Consider the following 22,035-nt stretch of genomic DNA (forward strand, 5'->3'; position numbering starts at 1 on the left):
ATCTATATGAATTCTCATATGTGGATGACATTTCAAGACAATTCTAGTGAGGTGTTAGGGGTTATTCACCAATAAATGTTTCACAGATGAGTAACTTATGAAATACAGTTAGCGCTGCAATATGGCTATGTTGGGTAAAGGACACTAGAGATACAGAGAAGTAGTTGCAGATGTATTCGTAGTGCGCAGACATCTCACTGCCATGGCGCAGAAACTTTCATAAAAAACCTAACAGGACGTAACATATCAAGTTGATTCAGTGGAGTGGGAGTAGGCACATGGCAGGCCACTGCATGCAGCGAAGGTGTAACCGCAGGTGGGGGGAATCACTCCAGGGCCTGACCTGCAATGCCTATGTTCTTACGGAGTCGATTGATCAGGATGGCACGATTGACCATGTCATAAACCTTGCAATCCTAATAGACAACGAGTTAACACTACAATATAAAGTGAATGTGATAATTAAGAAATGCTTCTTCCATCTTCACATGATCAAAAAGATTCTACCCTTCCTCTCCTTCACACATAAACAAAATAAGAACGATCAGACAGATAGGACTTAAACCAACAGAGAACAGAAACTGAAAAGGCAAGTGAGGAAAGTAAGAGAGAATAATTAACAGTGTCAAAAGCTGTGGACAGATCCAGGAGAATAAGTGTGGAGGATTGCCTATGGTGGTGAGCAGTGAGAAGAGAGTTGGTGACATTGGGAAGGGCAGTCACAGTAGAGTGGGACAGCCGGAACAGTGATTGAAGAGGGGGAAGGGAGTGAGTAGAGGTTCAGGTAGGAAGGCAATAAATGGGAGAAGAGAAATGGACTGGAAATTAAGAGATGATCTGGGGTAAAGTGTACGTTTTTTAATAATAGGTAAGATTATAGCATGTTTAAATAGAGAGGGAAAAGAAATGGTAGCAAGAAAGGTATTTAGGAGGTAGGGAAGTTAGGCAATGAGATGAGGATAAACCAAAGGGATAAGGGAGAAAAGAAGGGAGTCATGGGAAAAAGCAGCAGGTTGGCCTTGAGTGAGGAGGTCAGCCATTTCAAGTCGTCAGAGTGGCACATTTGGAAAAAGCTGTAGCACAAGGGGAGGAGGAATGATCAGCGGGACAATGAGTGGGGGGTAAAGAGGAGTCATGCGACTTTGAAGTAAAATAGTCAGCAAAATCAGAGAACGACAAAGGGGAATATAATGAAGGATCAGGTGGTCAATGAGAGAGGATATTATTGACGACTTGAAATAGACAATGAGGGTGATGTGAGGGGAAGATGATAAGAGCAGACAAATAACGTTTTTGTTGCTGCTATGAGCAAATGGTCATAAAATGAATGAAGAGCAAGTTAAGATCAAGGGCCGAGCATACAGTCATAATTGCGAGAGTTAACCAGGTCTCTGGTGGTTTCAGAGAGGGAGTGAAAGGTTGAGGATAGAGAGAGTCCAGAGAGAGAGTCCAGAGTAGAAGCAGAGATGAGTGGAGGGAAGAAGTAGAACCGAGATGAGAAAAATAATTAAGAGAGGGAAGAGAAACATTGAGAGCCACAAGCAATGATGATGAGTTAAATGATTGAAGATTGTGTCGGGAAAAGGTGGGAGAGACAGGAGGAGGGGCAGGGAGATAGGAAAGTATAGGCGAACATCATAAGAGAAAGTGATCATAGAGATAGGTCATATAGGCCAAGACAGAAGTAATGGAAGGAATAGAGGAAAACATAAGATAGAGGAATACCCAGAGACAATAGTGGAAAACTAAGACATATGGTAGGAGTCGAGAAGAGAGGGAAGAGGGTAGGGATAGTGAAGGAGATAAAAGACACCAAAAAAGAAAAATGATGCAGAGTAGAATAAGAGAGAGAAGAGAGTCAAGCTCATCATTGAACTCTGTGAGGGGGGGCAGGAGGCCAATGAATAATAAGGAAAGCAATAGAGAGATTTAGAAAAGAAGAAAAAAGGATGCTCAGAAGAAGTTAGGTAGTTAGTTGGTGGGGGAGCGAGGGACCAATAAGGGTGGTATACAATGCCAAGTGAGAGAATTGTGTCAAGGAGGAGATCTTAGTGGGGTGGGCGAATGGTGTGTATGGTGGGGTGGGTGAGCAGGGGTGAGGTAGGGAAAGTGTGGGTAGAGTAGGATGGAGTAGAGTGTGGCGAGGTGTGGTCAGTACAGTTCGGGGGCTGAGGATAGAGAAGTGTATATTCACCCATTTGAGAGCTTTAGTGACTCTGGGATGACCTGGGCAATGCTTGGGATATTCCTTTGCTGATATAAGATCATCCTTGACGGGTTCAACAGCGTGCTATGATACTGTCCGATCCCTGAACAATATGGATCTCAGGACCTGTAATGGCCAGTTTCTAGGAGACCAACCAGCTAGACCGACCTTTGTTGGACATAATGGGACGCCAACTATAGATTATATCCTACGCTCTGCTAAGGATTGGGCAAGGATTGGTGGTTTTGTAATATCTGGGAAAGTTGAAAGTGATCACAGACCCTTAACTGCCCAGATTAATTTAGAAATGTGAACAAATTCATTGTGGGATAAGCAGAGGAGGGCTGTCCCTTAATGGACATGCACGGAAAACAGTGAAATGGGCGAGAGTGATCGACCTAGACCTAAAACCCACAATATATAATGCCATTTTAGAAAACCTTTTAGTTATTAGCTCAGCTAGCACCCCTGATGGGGAGTTGCTGACTTAGCTTAATAAGATGATGCAGAATCTGGTCCCGTGTTTGACCCACACAGCCCCTAGAGTGAAAAGGCTTGCATTAGTCAAATCTGGCTGGTATGATCAATCTTGCAGGGAAGTGGACAAGCTACAGTTTAGAGCATACAGAAAAGTCTGTAATAGCAAAGGAATAAAACTATTATGTCGCCCAAATATGGGTGCTATTGTTAAAGGCATGTGAAGAAGGGGATTTTATCTCCTACTAGGAAAGAGGTGAATGAGGAATTAAATCTTCAATGCTGTATTACGGCACACCTTTGTGAATTTGTATGGCAATCCCGATGACACCTGGAAGGCATTGCTGCGCCCCGGCATGATTATCTGTGTTGGGGACGGATTACTCAATGTTAATCCTGAAAAAGTGACTAAGGCAATATTAAGCCAAAATAGTGGAAAGGCATCTGGCCTGTGCAGGATAACAATAAACTTTTACAGGGATGAAGCAATGATATGGGGCCCAATATTATGTAAAATCTTTAATGCCTTAATGAGATCGAAAATGGTCCCCACCTCCTGGAGAAATGCAACAGTGATACCTATACATAAAAAGGGGGGAGGGAACTGCCAGCAAATTACATTCCCATTTCTCTTTTTGATAGTATGGGGAAGATATACGCAAAGGTGGTTTTGACCTATCTTCAAGGTTGGGTCAAAGACAATAACATTTTTAGTGACCTTCAGGCTGGATTCCAAAGCCAGAGGAGTACTGTCGATCAAAGCTTTTAAATGCTCTTCCTGATCCAGAAATACAGCGTGTTGCTGAAGATAAGGCTATACGCTGTATTTGTGGATCTCAGGAGAGCATTTGACAGCATCGCAAGGTGCAAACTGTGGAGGATTATGAGGGAAAGGGGGGCACCTATAAATTTGACACTGCTATTCAGTCATTGTATACCGAGAACAAGGCATCTGTCCACTTTGGTTTAGCCAGGGGAACTAACTGACAAATTTGGAGTGGAAATGGGGGTAATGGAAGGATGTGTCCTTGCCCTCCTCCTCTTCAATATATAAATAGAAGAAGTAATTAAGGTCTTGAGTCTGAAGTGTATAGATTGCCCCAAGATGGGCAAGGCTTGTTACCCAGCCTTATTTTATGCCGACGATTCAGTGATACTGTCAACCACACTGCAGGGACCAAAAACAACTCTGCGTTTATTTTTTAATGTCTGTGGGACCTTGGAACTGCAATTAAACACTGAGAAGACACACATTCTGGTATTCAAGCCACAGTTTGCTAAGTACACACATCCAAGCGCACATCTTTGAAGGCACTAACAACATGGCCAAGCTTTTCAAAATCTGCAAGGAACTCGCCAATCCAGCTGCAGTCTCCACCTCTCTCCTACCTTCCCAGGCTCTCTGCAGCGCTTTAGCCTCCCATTTCACATCAAAAACACAGGACATCCTGTCCTCACTCTCCTCAACCCCCATCTCTGCTCCCGCGTCTGATCCCCTTCCTCTCCGCCTTTCTATCCCCCGCACTCTCCTCACTCCTGGCCATAGAACCAGACGAGATCTCTAAAGTTGTCCGCTCAATGAATGTCTCCTCCAAACGGGTGCTCCCCTGCTCCTCTAGAACCATTAAGGACAACATCTTCTCTCTGGTCCAGGCTCTCGCTGACTTTTGCAACCACCCCTTCGCCACTGCCATCTGCTGACCCCTCCTGCCTGGCTAACTATCCCCCTATCTCCACTACCCCCTTCCTAGGTAAACAGGGCATCCAAAGGCATTGAAACTGCTCTCCTGAACAACTGTGAAGTCATGCTTGCAAAACTCTACCACTGTTCTCATTCTCCTTGACCTCTTCTCCGCCTTTGACACGGTCAACCATTCTAGCCTCATAAAAACAATCTGATACCCTCAGCATCACAGACCGGGGACTGGATTGGCTGACCTCTCTCCTCACTAATCGCCCTTCCCAGTTGCAAGTTTCTCCTCCACATTACACTTAATACCTGTGGTGTCCCCCAGGGCTCTCTCCTATTGCCATGGCTTTTCAATATCTAACCCGCGCCTCTGGCTCACCTGATCTCCTCCTTCTCTCCTCATTTCCAGTGCTATGCTGATGATACACAGCTTTCTTTCAAACGTCCTTCTACTACCTCCTCTTTCTCCTCTCTCATCCCCGATTGTCTGTCCACCATTCAGCAGGCATGGTGTGCAGCTAACGATCTCTGTCTTAATGCCAGTAAGACGGAGATCCTTCTCATTGGGACACCGGCACCCTCCTTTCCTCCTACCCTCTAGCCACCCTCCCTTGGCCCTCTACCCCACCATCATGTGAGGGCAAAAACCTTGTGGTCATCTTCGACTCCGCTCTGTCCTTCACCACTCACATCATGGACTTTACCAAGAAGGCCCACTACCAGCTGCACCTCCTCAGAGGCATTCTCCCTTTCCGCACCTTCCCCCAGAAACTCAATGTCTCCAGAGCTCTGGTCCTCTCTAGGCTGGACTACTGCAACAGCCTCCTTCTGTATCTCACTCTTTCCTCCCTACTCCCCCTCTAGCTAATCCAGAATAGGGCTGCAAGAACTATCCTTGGACTAAAGCTTCTGGATCGTATCTCTCCTGCCCTAAAATCTCTCCACTGGCTACCAGTGGCTGCAAGGATCAAATTGAAGACCCTCCGCATTATCAACAAGGCTTTCTGGAGCCTTTGACCATGCTATCTTCAACATTCCCTACCTAAATACTCCCCTGCTAGAGTCCTCCACTCCTCTAACTCCAATATTCTGATTGTGAAACGCTTCTCCAAGCAGAGAGTGGGGGAAGGTCCCTCTACTCTGCTGGTGCCTCCCTTTGGAACAGCCTCCCTGCCCCTCTCAGACTTGAGCAGGACCTCCTTAAGTTCCAGAAACTGCTCAAAACTTTTCTCTACCTCCTGCCCTCCTTCCCTTCCCTGCTAATTCACCCCACTGTCGCTGCGACTCGTGGCCGTGTTCTCATGAACCTCACAGGATACCAGGCCCTTCTACCCAGGCAATACCAGCACCCCCCCCACTGCACTGCTGTTGCGGGCCCCTACTAGGCGGCAACACATCCCACCCTTGGGAGTCGCCTGCACTAGCACTTAGTCTGAGACCTCCTCCTTGCCTCCCATTGGCACTTCCCTCACGGTCCCCCCACCAGCACTTATCAATTCCTTGCCCCCCCCACCCATCCCTATCTCCTGCACTTCTCTTCACTGCAGTTGCACTTCCGAACAGCACAGGGCCTCATAGGACCACAACTGTATATTTACTGTTCCGCCATTGTTTTTTCTCTCCCCTGTTCCCTTTCCTTTTAGCCTTGCAGCACTTTGACACACAATTCTGTTGTATAAGCGCCTGACAAATATTGAATAATAAAGTATTTAAAAATTTTAAAAAACGGAGTGGAGCATATACTCCTGCATTGGAGCTATATCGAAGGCAGGCGTTGCAGGCGTTACCTACCTCAACTTTTGCTGCAGAAAGCTGGGGCTAAGGGACTATGAGTGCACTGGAGAAAGTGGAGAGTGTATTGTTAAAAAACGTATTGTTACTGCCTCAGAGTTCACTGTCTGCACTTTTGCGCCTAGAATTGGATACCCGCTACAGGAAATGTGTTATCTGAATACACAATATTCTACTAGCTCAGGCTTTGGAGTTCGGATAGTCTGGGGTCCTATCAAGGGGCATTAAAGCATTTATTGAGTTTGGAAGGGGGGAAATACATTCCATGAGTAGCTCATTTGAAGAAGCAACGAATGGGGTTTTAATAAGGCCGCACTGTGGGACTTTCCTGAGAGGATAGTTAAGACTGACCTCACCAGGATAAAGAGAACAGTGAAGATCGGAAATAAGGAGTTCATGTTGGCTGCAGCCGCAAGACTTAAGCTGGATCCAGCCTATTTTGAGGACAAACCAGACTTTGGCTTGAACCGTTACTTAGATTATATCCAATTGCCATATGAGAAAACATTTCATATGCGGTTTAGGATGGGTACGCTCCATCTGGCATCCTTTACCAAATCCTGGGATCGTGTTGGTTCAGGAATATGCCCCTTATGCGGCCTAGGCATAGAAGCTGAGGTAAATGTTTCATTTATCTGTAGAAAATTGAAACAATTGAGAATTCGAAACCTTAGACCTCTTTTTAAGATTGCTGGCTTCCAATCGACTACTGAAGTGCTGAAGGTTTGTAAATCTTTTAATGAGCATCTTATTGTATTTGCAGATGCCAGATATGTACATAGGGCTTGGTTACTCAGGAAGAAATTATTCGATAAGGGCAGTGACGATGAGGATTCAAATTTCATTGCATGAATTATAACAAAGGGAGATTGGCAGATTAAGTCAAAAAGTGTCCACAGCGCTTGTAAATTAATAAGAGAGTTAGCACCAAGCAGCGGGTGTCTGTAAGGTGTGAGTACACTGCCAATGTACTACCACAGTATATATACAATCAACAAAAGGTCCACAGACACTCTGCGTCAAGAAAGTGCAGACATAAACTGCGGTCTGATGTTTATTCAGAGAGTTCAGAACAGCCTGATACGTGTTTCGAGCTCAACAGGCTCTTCTTCCGAGGCCGATATGTTACAGTAATAAATCCAACATGATATTTCAACGAATGGAATCAAAACATAAATTAAGGATAAGATTGTATACCAAACATGGCACCGGTTTAGGTGGCAGTAAGGGGCAACAGGTTAGATAAATAAAATATGGAAATCACATCAACGATTGCATCACATACATATCTCAGGAGAGATAAGAAATTGAATAAACATGTTTATACAAATGAAAAAACCCAAGATGTGCAAAAGAGCAATGGGGGGAGGAAAAGGGAAAGGGGAAAGAGAGAAAGAAAAAGAACAAAACGTTAATTACACAATTGTTCATGCAGCGCGATCAAAGACATTTTTGTCAAATAGCAAAAAAAAGGTAAAATGGTACCTATAAAGGCATGAAATTGCCTGTGGTGGTGATAACTGTCGTGAAGAGATAAGGTATACAGTACATAGGTTAATTAGCCCAAGAAAAGATGCCCATTGGTGCGTGGTGAAAGAGATAAAGAGTGATAAATTTACCTCTAACGCTTCGCGGATGCGGAACAATTCTAGAGTAAAACAATTTAGATTACAGCGGTAACTGTCAACTTAGAAAGAGATTTACAAAACATGACACTAACTTATTTGCGATTAAATTACTAAAATAATGAGAAGCCTGCAGTACGGCTTTTCAGGAGATCAACGTGCTGTACTCCGCAATGATTCATCCAGTGACCTAATTGGATTAATAAATAAAGACCACCTTGTGGCTAAGAACAGCTATAGCGAGGTCCGTGCCTGTAAACGGCCGCTGGCGGCCGCCACGAGAATTGCTTGCCAAGGATCCTGCGAAGGGTGTCTTACCTGCACGGCAATCAGGATTACATAAACACACGGGTCGAGCACGAGACTGATACTGCTGGGGGACATATAAACACAAACCTCCATGTCTATGCCCAGCTAGACAGTGGAGTAACTACCTAAGGAGGGGCTAAAAACATGGACGCCATTTTGGATTAGTCAAAACATATTGAAAACTTAGTGAGGAATCCTGCTGGGCAATGCCCTGTCTATATAATGGACATGTATCAATCATAGAAATGTAAATAAAGATTATCAAGATCGAAGTACAATTTTGTACACTGCCGGGACAATTAATGAAAAGAATTTTGTATTTTCATTTTTGTTTTGTATATTCATTGCGCCGGCCCGCCATGTACTAGCATGCCTCAGGGAACTTATAAAAGAGAAGACTTAAATAAGTCAAAGAGCAATAATTAGGAGAAATACAGTTAAAATGGGTCATGTTGAGGAAATAGAAAGGACCTAGAGTTGTGTATATGAAGTGAAACTGCCATGACGTGAAATGTGTTAAGGAATGAACATAGAGAGCCGCGAGGTGAGACTGAAATTGGGATGGAAGTTAATTGAAGTAAAGGCACTTCTATTTGACAAAGATTGTACAGGGATCACACTGCATATACATTTGAGAAACGAAAGAAAAATTACAATTGCATCACATAATATACAGTCATGATGTAGACTCAATGGAAAAGTAGGTCAAAGATGGGAGGACATTGGCCCTCATTACGACCCTGGCGGAAAGTGACTGACCGGACCGCCACAGCGTAAATAGCGTTTCCGCCATTGCAAGAAGGAGCAAAGTGCGGCCCATTCCGACCCATCGGGCACGAGCACCACGGCATGGCGGAAGTGCAAAGTCCGCGATGGCGGAAATGAACCCAAAACGGCCCACACCGCCGCCGTACGGCGCCCTAGGTGCAATACCGCCACCCATCACAGCGGACACCGCAGTGTGCGCCTACCGTAAAGTACGGTGACCGGAAATATACGGAAACGGAAGTTAAAACACGGGCCCGGAACGGGAAACAACCCGCCGTACACCTATAAAACCACTAAAACCACACAACCACTAAAATCACTACCCTGAGACACAACCCAACCCGTCATCCACCCTAGCGAAACCAAGAAAAATGGGAAAAGTAGCGAAGAAAGCGTGCGACCGCAAGCGGCAGGTCCACTTCTCCCGTGAGGAACTCACCGTGCTAACAGAGACCCTCCAGGAGAATGCTGCCGTCGTCTTCTCCACGCAAATTACCAGGACGGCACTCGCAAACAAGAAGGCCATATGGGCTCTGGTGGCACAGCGGGTAAGTGCGGTGGGGACCGCACCCCGCACCCCACAGCAATGCCGTAAGCGATGGGACGACCTGCGGATACGCGTCCGCAGCATACTCTCTGCCAACCGCAACATTGCCACAGCCACCGGGGGAGGTCCTGAATCACCCATCAAGCTGACCCCCTGGGAAGAAATCTGTGCCTCCACCATCGGAATGGAGAGCATAGAGGGAGTCGGAGGGATGGAGAAAGGAGTGCAGACATCCGAAGAATCAGGTAGGTGGGCCTAATGAATCAATGCCAAAACCACAAAGTCCATCCATGTGAAGCACCATGTGTCCCCATAGTGCAACAGAAACACATGTCCAGGAGAACGTCCACACACATCGTCCTGATAGCGCACGTTAAAACCCACAATAAATACATAAATAATTAAAAACCCCTAAAACACGCACTACACGTGCAGCAGGCACACCCTAACTGCAGGCTGCCAAACAACTGCACCCTCACTCCACACACAAATGGAAGCACCTCCAAGGCCCCGACCCAAATCACCCTCAGGTACCACCCCAATGCATGTGATACAATGCCATTCCAATTCCCACAGACCCACCAATAACCCTCGCCCTCCTTTACTCCACCACAGGGTCCGATCCAAACGACGAGCTGCAGGACACCCCTACCAGCACACCTGCAAAGAGGGCCAAGACCAACGGCCAAAGACCCTCCACCTCAGCTGCACGCATCAAGACACGGCAGCAGCACAAATCAGGTGGCAGCACAGAGGAGGGAACATCAACAGGCACCCCAGCAGCCAGCATGCCCACAACACCACCACCACAGGTCCCCCCAACGGATGCCACAGAAGGCACTGCCTCCGGTGGCAGCAGCACCATAGGTGACACCCCATTGATGGCAGCATGCTCCGACACAGAAGACGGGGATGTCGAAGTCAGATCCATCCATGACCTGTCCCAATCCCCCTGTCTGTCCCATCCCGTACTACATGAGGATACCACGCAGGGGCACCCACAAGACGACGACTGGCCATCCCCCACAAGCCCTGTGGCAGGGCAACATGAGGACAACAGCCCCTCTGTGACACCCCCGCAAATGGCCATGGCCCAGCAGAGGCAACAGTCCCTCGACCAGTTAATAGTGCAACAGCAGCAACTGGCCACGCTCCTCAAGGACCATGCCGATGAATGTGGGGGCACTAAGGCAGACATAGAAACATCAACTGAGACACTTAGGGCAGAAATGGAGAGAGGTACAGAGACACTAAGGGCACAAATGGAGAGTAGCACCGAGAGCCTGAGAGTCCAAATGGAGAGAAGCACCGAGAGCCTGAGGGGGGAACTGCATGCGACGTCCAAAGACGTATGTGGTGAACTTGCCGCAGTGCGCCGTGTGCTCACTGAGCTCTCGCAAACCCTTAGGGACATGCATGGACGTGAGCAGGCAGAGACATCATCCGTTGCAAGTTCCGTCCAGGGCAGCCCCCAACGTAGATCTGGGAGGAACCTGCGCTCCACAGGCAGGGGTGCCCCTGATACCCGCAGAGGGGGCTTGCAATAGCGACTGCCCACTGACGATGAGCATCTTTGGACACTGGTGTTGGGGGGGGAGGTGGGAGGGTGGAGGGGGTGCGTTGGGCTCACTTGGGTGGCGGGTCGATAGGGTGTACAACATGATATCACATATGCCATAAAAAGTGCACGATCAACCAATGAGATGTGTGGACATTGATCTTTGTGTACTAGGCCATCATAGGCGTACAGTCCATATTGTGCATGTCCCAGACACACACAGTGCCACGAGTCCCGTGTCCATGTATCAGCCACCAGGCGTGAGTGCTAGAAGCATACATCAATGAGATGCTGACGAATGTCACGGGCCTCCGGTGCCTCGCAGACTCCTTGAGGTGCTGCCACATCCCCACCCTCATCATGACCATCATCAGGTGCTTGCAGTTCTGCGTCAGGGGGCATGGGCACATTTCTACGTACGCACATGTTGTGGAGCATGACACATGCCATCACCATCTTTGCAACCTTCTCATGGCGGTACAGGAGTGCCCCGCCAGACCTGCTGAGGCAGCGGAAACGACCCTTCAGTAGGCCGAATGCCTGTTCAATGACTACACGGGTACGTGAGTGGGCATGGTTGTAGTCCTCCTCATGCTGGTCCCGTGGGTTCCGGACTGGTGTGAGGAGCCATCTCTTCAGTGGATATCCAGCATCACCTGTATGTGGACGAGAAACGTATGATGTGGAATGCCATTGCTACGTACGCACACCCCCCCCCCCTTCCTGCCAGGTCATTGCCGAATCACATACCCCACATTATCATGCATGAAATGAGACTCACCGAGTAGCCAGGATCTGTTCCCTGCGTGTCGCTCCATGTAGCGTGGTATTGTAGAGTTCCTCAAGACCATAGAATCATGGGTTGATCCAGGGAATCGGGCACAACAATGTGTAATGATCCTGTTGGAGTCACACACCATTTGTACATTCAGAGAATGAAATTGTTTTCGGTTGCGGTACTGGGCCTCCATGGCATGTGGGACGACCAATTCCACATGGGTGCAGTCGATGGCACCAATGCAACCCGGTATGCCGGCAAGTGCATGGAATCCCACTTTTGTGTTGGTAATTTCCAGCTCTGAGCGTGGTAGGGAGATGTAGTCGTCTGCGTGCTTCAGGAGGGCATCGAGCACTTGCAATAGTGTCCGTGAGAACAGTGGCTGAGAAATGCCATGCAACTGTCCGACTGTGTGCTGGTAGGTGCCTGTGGCCAGGAAGTGGAGTACAGACACCACCTTCAGTAGGGGTGGGATGGCGGTTGGGCTATTTATCATGCTGACAAGGTCAGCCTGTGTCATGTCCACAATGGCGGTTATGGTGTCCCGGTCCAGACGGTAGAGGGTGTGGATCTGCTCATCAGTGAGGTTGAACGGATGTGCTCGGAGGCGTGGGATTGCGGGCTGCCTGCGTGGTGGTAGTGGCTGTGCTGGCGGCCCTTGCTGGCCCTGCCTTGGCCTCCTCCTCCTCCTGCGTCTCCTCCGTGCGGCCGGTTGTAGTTGGTGTTCGTCTTCTTCTTGGAGTTGGAGTACTTGCAGTGCTATCAGGTCCCCCAGGGCCAACATCGCGAGTCCTGCCGGTAGCATTTCGGTGTGGTTGTGGGAGGAGACTGGCTGTGCAATTTATGTGTTTCCAGGCTGAATGGCCTCCACCTGTGGTGATTCATTCCACCTGTGCAAACTGCTCTCCCCTTTGGCCGAGCACGTCCCGCGCACAACGCTGCAATTCGTGGAATGGCATCTTGCTATTGCAATCTTGTATTTGTACCCGATGGCCGTGTAACATTGGTTGATATGTTCATTCTGCTGTGGTCCCATTGTTTCACATACTATCTGTGCAGTCGCGAACAGAGTTGTGAAGGGTCAGTGGAACGTAGTACTCGAGTAACGGTGGGCCCTCATTCATCACTGTACCGAGTTGCAACGACGGGCGGGGCGTCCCATTCGTGGGTGAAGGCAGTTGCCATTTTCACACACAGCCGCACTCGATGGATTAATTAGTGTTTTCAAACGGCCACAGATGCCTCTTCGACGTGATGTTGCAAATGAGCAATTCGAAGGGCGGCGCTTTCGGTTTTCAGCTAGCGGCGAGGAGATGCCCACAGGTCTGACTGCAAATATAACGCTCTATTGTTCAATGTCCTTGGGACAGGGGCCATGGCGAGAATGCTATGATTGATATGAATAGTATGGGATGCGCAATTGCGTAGTGGACGATAAGGCAGGACGTTCCCAAATACATGTTACTTCACTAGACTGGAATTACGGGCTGGGGCACTGTGGATTTTGCAGGCTGCATAACGCACAGACTCAATGGATATTTCTAATGTTATGTGAGTAAATATTCAGGCGTTTTCATTACGGGATGAGGGAATGATGAATGGATGCATGGGCAGGTGATTTGATACAGAGTTTGCCATGTACAGGGCTTCTTGGGATCTGTCCGCCCCCCCTGCGCTATGTGATGCAGGGCTGCCATAGTGGGACCATCGTCTATCTGGCCTTGTTGAGCCCTCCCTGTCTCGACGCGCCTTCAGACACTTGTGTCCATGCACGTTACCAATCCCATCTGAAGGATTCTGTTTTCACAGACGCATGCACAGGTACACTCGTTTGTGATGGTGTTTTCACCTCGATATAGATAGTTATGATTCGCAAGTGGTTTTGGGGTGGTGATGATCCTTTGGAGTGGGCTAGCATGCATATGGCTGTGGATTTAGTGTGATCATTGAAGTGAGTTGTTCGAATGTAGTTCTGATGGCCATTCTATTCTTTTTCTTTTCTTTTGGTTGACAGGTATCTCCTCCCCTTTTGCCACTGCCATCTGTATGCCACTCCTGCAGATGGGTTTTACTCCCGACACCTGCTGCTTCGTGTTAATCAGTGGAGCAGCATTACGATCTTATGGGACGATCGCCAATGGGCCACATGCCCTTACGCAGTACTGGTGGCTCGGAGCAACATTTCGGCCTTTCAGCTGGACTAGTGCCTCCCCATTGGGACGGCCCTGCGGTTCTGTGCGCTTCCATGTTGCCTTTTCATACGTGAATGTGGCTCTGTGTACCATGAGGGAACAGGGCGTCACACAAGTGGTGGCTGGTCATTTCTTGCGGATGCAGCCCACAATGGTGAAATGTGTTTTGGAGTTCATGGCCTGATGGCTGTATGGGCTTGGTGATATTGATGTGCATTAAAATTCTATTCTGATATGGGCCGTGTAGCGTTCTTCTTTGCAAGTGATGTGGCATATTCCTATTTGGGGAGCGATGTATTGTGAGGGGATCTGCATTGGGTTCCAGCTTCGGAGTTTTGTTGCGTGGTCCTGTACTGGGCGCGTTTGCCTACGAAGCCCGTGAGGTCAGGGATGGGGGCTGCCAATATGACAGTTTGGATGTTGTCATGCTCAGGGGCGGGGGATTGGGTTTTGTGTGACAGATGCCGGTCAGCCAGGTGGACTGGTGGAATGTTGTGATTTTCTGAATGTTGCTGGTCACAGGTGCCTGTGTTTGCGTGCGTTTCTTGGTGGGGGACTGTGGTCATGTCCATTGGGATGGCTTCTGTATTCGTGCCATCTGTGCCCTGCAGCTCCCATTGGCCCCTCTTGAGGTTCATTTGTTCGTTGGCATGCATGGGTGACTTGTGCATTTCACTGGTTGCATGTGGCTTCGTTGCACCTACGGGGAGTTGTACTTTGTGGGCAGGGAGCGGTGTACGGGCAGTCAGTGGGGCCGTTTACGGTTGATTCGCGATGCCGTACTTCTCACCATGGCGGAATGGTGCATTCCGCCATGCTTGATGGCGTTAGGTACATGTCCGCTGGGGTCGGAATTGGCGTACCGTTGCGCCATGGTGGTGTTTACGGTTTGGCATGGCGCGCGCGCGCGTGCTTGGTGCAGTTAGCGTTGGCGTTCACTACGGTGTCGCTAATGGCATCGTACTTTGCGGTGACGGGTCATAGTCGCACCGAGCGCTATTCGATGGCGGTATTGCATTTCCGCCATCGTTTTCCGATTTCCGCCAGGGTCGTAATGAGGGCCATTGACAATTAAATTTACATCTAGACCAAAGCATCCACCAGCAGCTAAACAAGGATTGACTTTCTGGATCTTACCATACAATTGTCTGACAAAGGTTTGACGACTAAGACATTTTGCAAAAGCATGACTGTGAATGCCACCCTACATGCAGCAAGCTGCCACAAAAAACATGTAATTCACAAGATCGCAAAAGGGAATTAATTTGGGCAAAGAGAAATTGCTCAGACCTACAAGATTACATTGTGGAAAGCAATTTGATCAAATCTCGCTTTACAGAAAGAAGGCATGAAACTAAAAACTTGGATAAAACAGCGGCAACAGTACGTCAGCTGAAGAGATCAGAGCTGTTAGTACCTAAAACTCGTACAGCAGCACCAGCTACTCAAAAAATCCATCTGATTACAAGATGTAATACAGATAGCCATAAGATTCATGATATAGTAAGTAGACATTGGCACTTATTACATCTGGACTCTGACATCTCAAATTGGTTAGATCCAAAACCTATCATTACCTTCAGCAAAGTCAAAACTTTGAAGAACAAACTCTGCTCTTCATTCATGGGCCCTCTTAGTACGCCATACACATGGCTTCATTCAGCGAGGATTCAAGGTTTCCACAAATGTGGTTGTTGTAGCATGTGAAGGGATGCATTAGAAACACAAGTTGTCTCCTTTGGAGCTCTAGACCAACACAGTGTGGACTCCTTCATAAATTGCAACACTAAATGTGTGGTTTACTGTATTATCTGTACTTGCAGACTTAAATACATAGGCAGCACGATCAGACCCCTTAAAATCTGTATTAGGGAACACCTGCCGACTATTGGCAGCCAGGAAGCCAAATACCCATTGGCAGCACATTGGCAAGTGCGTCATCAACTTGATAGCAAAGATCTTATCAGGTTTGTGGGCCTGGCGAAAGTTTCATTGCCCCCCAGAGGAGGTAACTTACAACTGAAGCCCTGCCAACTTGAGGCTCGCCTTATCTGTAAATATCGAACAGTCTATAATGGCCTAAATTCTGACCATGAATTTGCAATATGCTTATAGATTCTGCACTATGAACATATCACAATACACATGTTTTGGTCTAGATGTAATTTTAATTGTCAATGTCCTTCCATCTTTGCCCTACTTTTCCATTGAGTCTACATCATGACTGTATATTACGTGATGCAATTGTAATTTTTCTTTTCATTTCTCAAATGTATGTGCAGCGTGATCCATGTACAATCTTTGTCAAATAGAAGTGCCTTCACTTCAATTAGCTTCCATCCCAATTTCAGTCTCACCTCTCGGCTCTCTATGTTCATTCCTTAACACATTTCACGTCATGGCAGTTTCGCTTCATATACACAACTCTAGGTCCTTTCTCTTTCCTCAACATGACCCATGTTAACTCTATTTCTCCTAATTATTGCTCTTTGACTAATTTAAGTCTTCTCTTTCGTAAGTTCCCTGAGGCATGCCAGTACATGGAGGGTCGGCGCAATTAATATACAAAACTAAAATTCAAATAAAAAATTTTTTTCATTAATTGTCCCGGCAGTATACAAAATTGTACTTTGCTCTTGATAATCTTTATTTAAATTTCTATGATTGATACATGTCCATTATATGGACAGGGCATTGCCCAGCAGCATTCCTAACTAAGTTTTGAATACGTTTTGACTAATCCAAGATGGTGTCCGTGTTTTTAGCCCCTCCTTAGGTAGTTACTCCACTGTCTAGCTGGGCATAGACATGGAGGTTTGTGTTTATATGTCCCCCAGCAGTATCAGTCTCACGCTTGAGCCGTGTGTTTATGTAATCCTGATTGCCGTGCAGGTAAGACCCCTTTCACAGAATCCTTGGGAAGCAATTCTCATGGCGGCCGTTTTCAGGCACAGACCTCGCTATAGCTGTTCCTAGCCACAACGTGGTCTTTATTTATTAATCCAATTAGGTCACTGGATGAATCATTGCAGAGTACCGCACGTTTATCTAATGAAAAGCCGTACTGCAGGCTTCTCATTATTTTAGTAATGTTATCGCAAATAAATTAGTGTCATGTTTTGTAAATCTCTTTCTAAATTGACAGTTACATCTGTAATCTATATTTTTTTTACTCTAGAATTGTTCCCCATCCGCGAAGCATTAGAGGTAAATTTATCACTCTTTATCTCTTTCACCACACACCAATGGGCCTCTTTTCTTGGGCTAATTAACCTATGTACTGTATACCTTATCTCTCACGACAGTTATCACCACCGCAGGCAATTTCATGCCTTTATACATTTGAACCTTTCAATTAAACCACAAGGTACCAATTTACCTTTTTTTTGCTATTTGACAAAAATGTCTTTGATCGCGCTGCATGAACAATTTTGTAATTAACGTTTTGTTCTTTTTATTTCTCTCTTTCCCCTTTCCCTCCCCCCATTGCTCTTTTGCACATCTTGGGTTATTTCATTTGTATAAATATGTTTATTCAATTTCTTATCTCTCCTGCGATATGTATGTGATGCAATCCTTGATGTGATTTCCATATTTTATTTATCTAACCTGTTGCCCCTTACTGCCACCTAAACCGGTGCCATGTTTGGTATACAATCTTATCCTTAATTTATGTTTTGATTCCATTTGTTGAAATATCATGTTGGATTCATTACTGTAACATATCGGCCTCGGAAGAAGAGCCTGTTGAGCTCGAAACACGTGTCAGGCTGTTCTGAACTCTCTGAATAAACATCAGACCGCAGTTTATGTTTGCACTTTCTTGGCTCACAGTGTCTGTGGACCCTTTATTGACTGAATTATAGCAAGGCTGCGAGTTTACTCTCCTCATTTTTCTTATCATTTGTTTTAGCAAAATATTTGCAATAGTTTTGTATTAAAGGGAATAAGCTTGGAAATATGTTGGTTCTGAATATGTATGACGGGTTTAATCATTTTAAAACATTATTTTGTAAACTTGTTTTATATGTACTTTATGGTTTTGATTCCGAATAAAGTAAATAATTGATACACATTGGTATATTATGGGAGCTGAGACATGGGCAAGGAAGGAGTGAGGAATGATGGAATGCTTAGTGTGGTGGCGGTAGAGTGCGATGGGACAAGAGAGGGATAAGGAAGAGTTGATGGGAGTGTAGAGGGATGAGCAAGGGTAAGTGGGAGTACAATGATGTGAGGAAGCTAGGTGTGGGTGAATAGAGGGGGCGAGGAAGGGAGGATTGGTACATGGGTAAGGAATGGTGGATGGGCATGGAGGGGTGTGAAATGGGGATGATGAAGAGGTGTTGGTAGGGGGTGGGATAGAAAAGAGGGAAGAAAAGTAGGTGATGGCATGGAGTGTCAGCATGGGTGGTGGTTGGTAGTGATGGTGTGGAGTGGTGTGGAATGGTATGGTGGTTTAGTGGTGTTAGGGTGGTGTGAGTCTAGTGGTGGAGTGGGAGTGTAGTGTTGTGTATTGGTTGTGGAATTGTAGAATCAAGTGGTTGTGTTGGTGTGCGGTAGTTGCGTGGTGAGGATCAGGGAAGTAGTATGACAGCGTGGAGTGTGGGTGTGGAGGGAATAAGCGGTGGTGTGGAGTGGTGGTATGGAGTGATATAGTGTAAAGAAGTGTAGTGTTGGTTGTGTGCAAAGCGGTGGGTGGCGTGGTGGGGTGTGTGGAGTGATTGGGGTATCCCTCTGGACCACCACATGCGAGCTCACCATACTAGCAAACATGGCCCGGGAACATGGTTAATGCGCAGCTTGGTAGGTGGGGGTCTGTGGATGAGCAGGAGGAATAGGGTGTTTTGGGGTAAAGCCCATTTAAGGTTGTAGGATGGGGAAAGGAACTGGGTGCATTGAAATCAAGGGAGTGGTGGGTGGGACGTAAAAAGAGTTGGTACATACCGACTCATCATTAATCTGTGGTTGGGTGTGACAGAGTGGTGGAGTTGGAGAGTACAGGTATGGTAGGGGAATGTTGATGGTGTGGATTGGTGGTGTGGCGTGGTTGATTGGAGTGATTGTGTGGAGTAGTAGGGTGCGGTGGAGTGGTGAATTGATGGATTGATCGTGTGGAGTGGTGTTGTGGAGTGGTGACATTGTGTGGTAGTGTGGAGTTGGTTTACAGCGGTGGAGTCACTTGTAGTGGTGATATGGGGTGGTGTTGGTTTTATTGTGCTGTGCATGGGTTTGCATGTTAGTGAGGTGTGCTCGGTGTTGTGGTAGTGAAGTGTGTCGTGTGGTGCTGGTATGGGGTGGGGTGTGGTGAGACAGCTGATAGGGAGATAACAGAAAAAAGGAACCCATATGACACTGCCAGCATGGGATCACACTCCAAAATGCCTAGGTCAAGTGGGGCCGAGGGCCTTGAGGTGTTGTCAGGTTGTATGGGGAGATGGCAAACACCGAGTGGGCCCTGCTTTGAACTATGGTGCAGCTGGATTAGTGTGGTTGTGGTGTAGGGCAGCGTGGGGGTGTGGTGGCGTGGGGAAGTGTGGAGGTGCAGTTTAGAGTGGTGGTGTGGTGTCAAGTGTTGTAGAGTGGTGACATGGTGTGGAGTGGTGCTCAGTGGATGGTGGCATGGTGTGGTGAAGTGAAATGGCTGACAGGGAGATAACAGAGCCAGCCTGCAGCTACGGCATGCCTAGAGTGATGTGTGGGGGGTCTTGAGGTGTTTTCCAGACTCGAGGTGATATAACAAAATAATGTAGCAGCGTTATCAGATGAAATCACATATCCCTCCTTTCCTTTTAGGGATGCCCCTCCATGTCTCATGCCTTTATGGCTTACTGTGATAGTTCCCACCAAGCACCCATAAACCTTACTGATGGCATCTTTCAGCACGACATGCAAGAACTGCCTATCACTCCCATTTGTATGAAAGTACTGGAATGAGAAAGATGACTTGAGCGATACAGATCACTGCTGCGGAGAAACTGGAGACACGCTTTAGTGGTTCTAGGTATCTGACAAGCACTGGGACATTTAAAAGGATCACACCTGGAGAATGGAGGAGGAGATTCATGACTCCCGACTTGGGTCGGGGAGCCTGGAGACAGCAGTTGGCAATGCAGCATGAGGCCGCTCGAGAGAACAGCGTTCATGACAATTCTGCTGGGAGGGAAACCCTGTGTAAACGTTGGGATGCTATGAGTGCCGTAGAGCAGGAGAGACGCCAGCCGCCTGGGATGACCAGAGATAGGAATCCGCCAAGACCACGTGGAGCTCCGGAGCAGCCAAACAAAGGCACTGAGCCTGTTGCAGGGAGCTAGGACGTCAGGGCACTTCGCTTGGAGCAATGAGTAGGAAAGCGAAACACTAAGGAAGTGGAAGCAAGCCCACAACATGGAATTGAGATGCTGCAGCAAAGGTGTAGAACTGATGATTGTGAGAACAGGTTGAGGATCCACTGTCTGGGGGAAAGAGAAACCTGTTTTACAAGTTAAGTAATGAGAAAAGGGTTGCATGTCCGAAACTGGCATCCAATTGTGAAAGAGTTGTATTACAAGAGAACACACTGGCAGGAGAGCATACTAGGCAAACGTCAAGTAAAAGGGAATCATGAGGAAGACGCATACCCTTGATGTTCAGAATTATTTGAGAAAACCCTAGCAGGACCTGGCAGGAAAGTGTACTAGGCTAAGCCACATGTGTGAAGAGAATCCCAAGGAAGGCTCATGCCCTTGGGATTGTGTGAATTAAGTGGTGTTATGTTAAAGTTTCTTATACCATGCACTGTTGCCACCTGGGTGGTCTCTTGGTGCTCTGGTGGAACTTTTATGCAAGGGGGGTGGTGGGATACGTTAGTAGGACTGAGCGGGAAAAAGAGCAAGAAATCTGTAATGTGCTGTTGGCAGCTTCGGTTCGTGAAACCGGTCACTGAGCCTAGGTGTATTTTTATGTTGTTAGTCGCCATGTATGTTAGGTGAGATCATTTGTGATTTGTTTCATTGCCATGGTGTTGTGAAGTGCGTGCGGTTTGTGGTGTTGCAGAGGTATGGCAGTGTTTAGTTCAGAGTTTGAGACAGTGTTTGCAGAAGGGTTTGTTTTTAGTACGGTCAGTTAGTGGCAATCCATTTCCAACCCCGGATGTTATGACTAAATGTTACCCATATCCCTTCCCCTGTCGTTCATTCCAGTGAGTAGCAATTACTATCCCCACTCATTCCTCCAGAGGCAAGTATTCCCTGTCACCCCCTATCGGTCTGTGACCTGCATGGTTTCTACTTCAAGCCGCATTCCTTTATGTGTGACAAATTATACACCCTCCGTGGTCTGATTAAATGTGGCACATCTCCTTCCCATGTTTCCACGTTTGGTCCTCTGTTGAGATGAGATAAACTTGTGGTCTCTTACCACCATTCTATGTTAAACACCTCTCTTTTCCCCTGCCCTCCACTCCGGTACAGCCAACTCCCCACACCTTTTCTGTGTGTGTGTTCGTTTCATGGTGTGTGGATGTTGTTCAGTCGTTTTCATCCCATTGGGAGCTGATGAGCCAGGTTTTAAGACGTTTTCTCAATTTTATTTCTCTCGGGAGGGAGTTCCAAAGTTTTACGGCTATGCAAGACAAGGCTGATCCACCACATTTTTTCCTCTAGCGCTGGAGTGATGTGGTTTCTTTGTGTGAGTTTGAGGACAAGTCTGGCAGCTGCATTCTGTATTTCCTCAGTAAGTAGTCCAGCATTCTAAGGTATACGCTGTTGACGTACTCTATCCTGGACATGATGAGGCAGATAATGGCCAATGTAACACTGCTCGCATCTGTCACTTTCATCTTCGTAATATTTGGCATGCTCTATCCTTTCTATCTTTCTATGCCTCTAAACTCTCTTATTTGTTCTCGTCTTGATGTGAGGGCTATCACATAATTTTGTGGTATTTTCTTACAGTGGTAAAGTGGTATTGCGTTTTTCTGATGATACCGTCTATGACGTGACAAGACTTCCCTCTATTACCTGTATTCTATTTAGGTTCAACTCTAAACACAGATTAATAGGCTTTGCACATGTGAAAACTTGGCAGTGCTAACTGTCACTCCAGCAACTTATT

General features: G+C 47.0%; 1 protein-coding gene and 1 long non-coding RNA gene across 2 annotated transcripts in view; both read left to right on the forward strand.

Moving 5' to 3' along the window:
• Positions 1–22,035, forward strand: part of LOC138580130 (beta-1,3-galactosyltransferase 5-like) — a 120,443-nt gene that overhangs the window by 93,945 nt on the left and 4,463 nt on the right. The window lies entirely within an intron of this gene.
• On the forward strand, positions 16,908–18,012 carry LOC138563863 (uncharacterized). The gene is made up of 3 exons (XR_011299842.1): positions 16,908–17,148; positions 17,247–17,308; positions 17,680–18,012. It is a non-coding gene; the product is annotated as an uncharacterized lncRNA (long non-coding RNA).

Source organism: Ambystoma mexicanum, chromosome 1p, assembly GCF_040938575.1.
Source record: "Ambystoma mexicanum isolate Mex_15411 chromosome 1p, UKY_AmexF1_1, whole genome shotgun sequence".
Lineage (NCBI taxonomy): Eukaryota > Metazoa > Chordata > Amphibia > Caudata > Ambystomatidae > Ambystoma > Ambystoma mexicanum.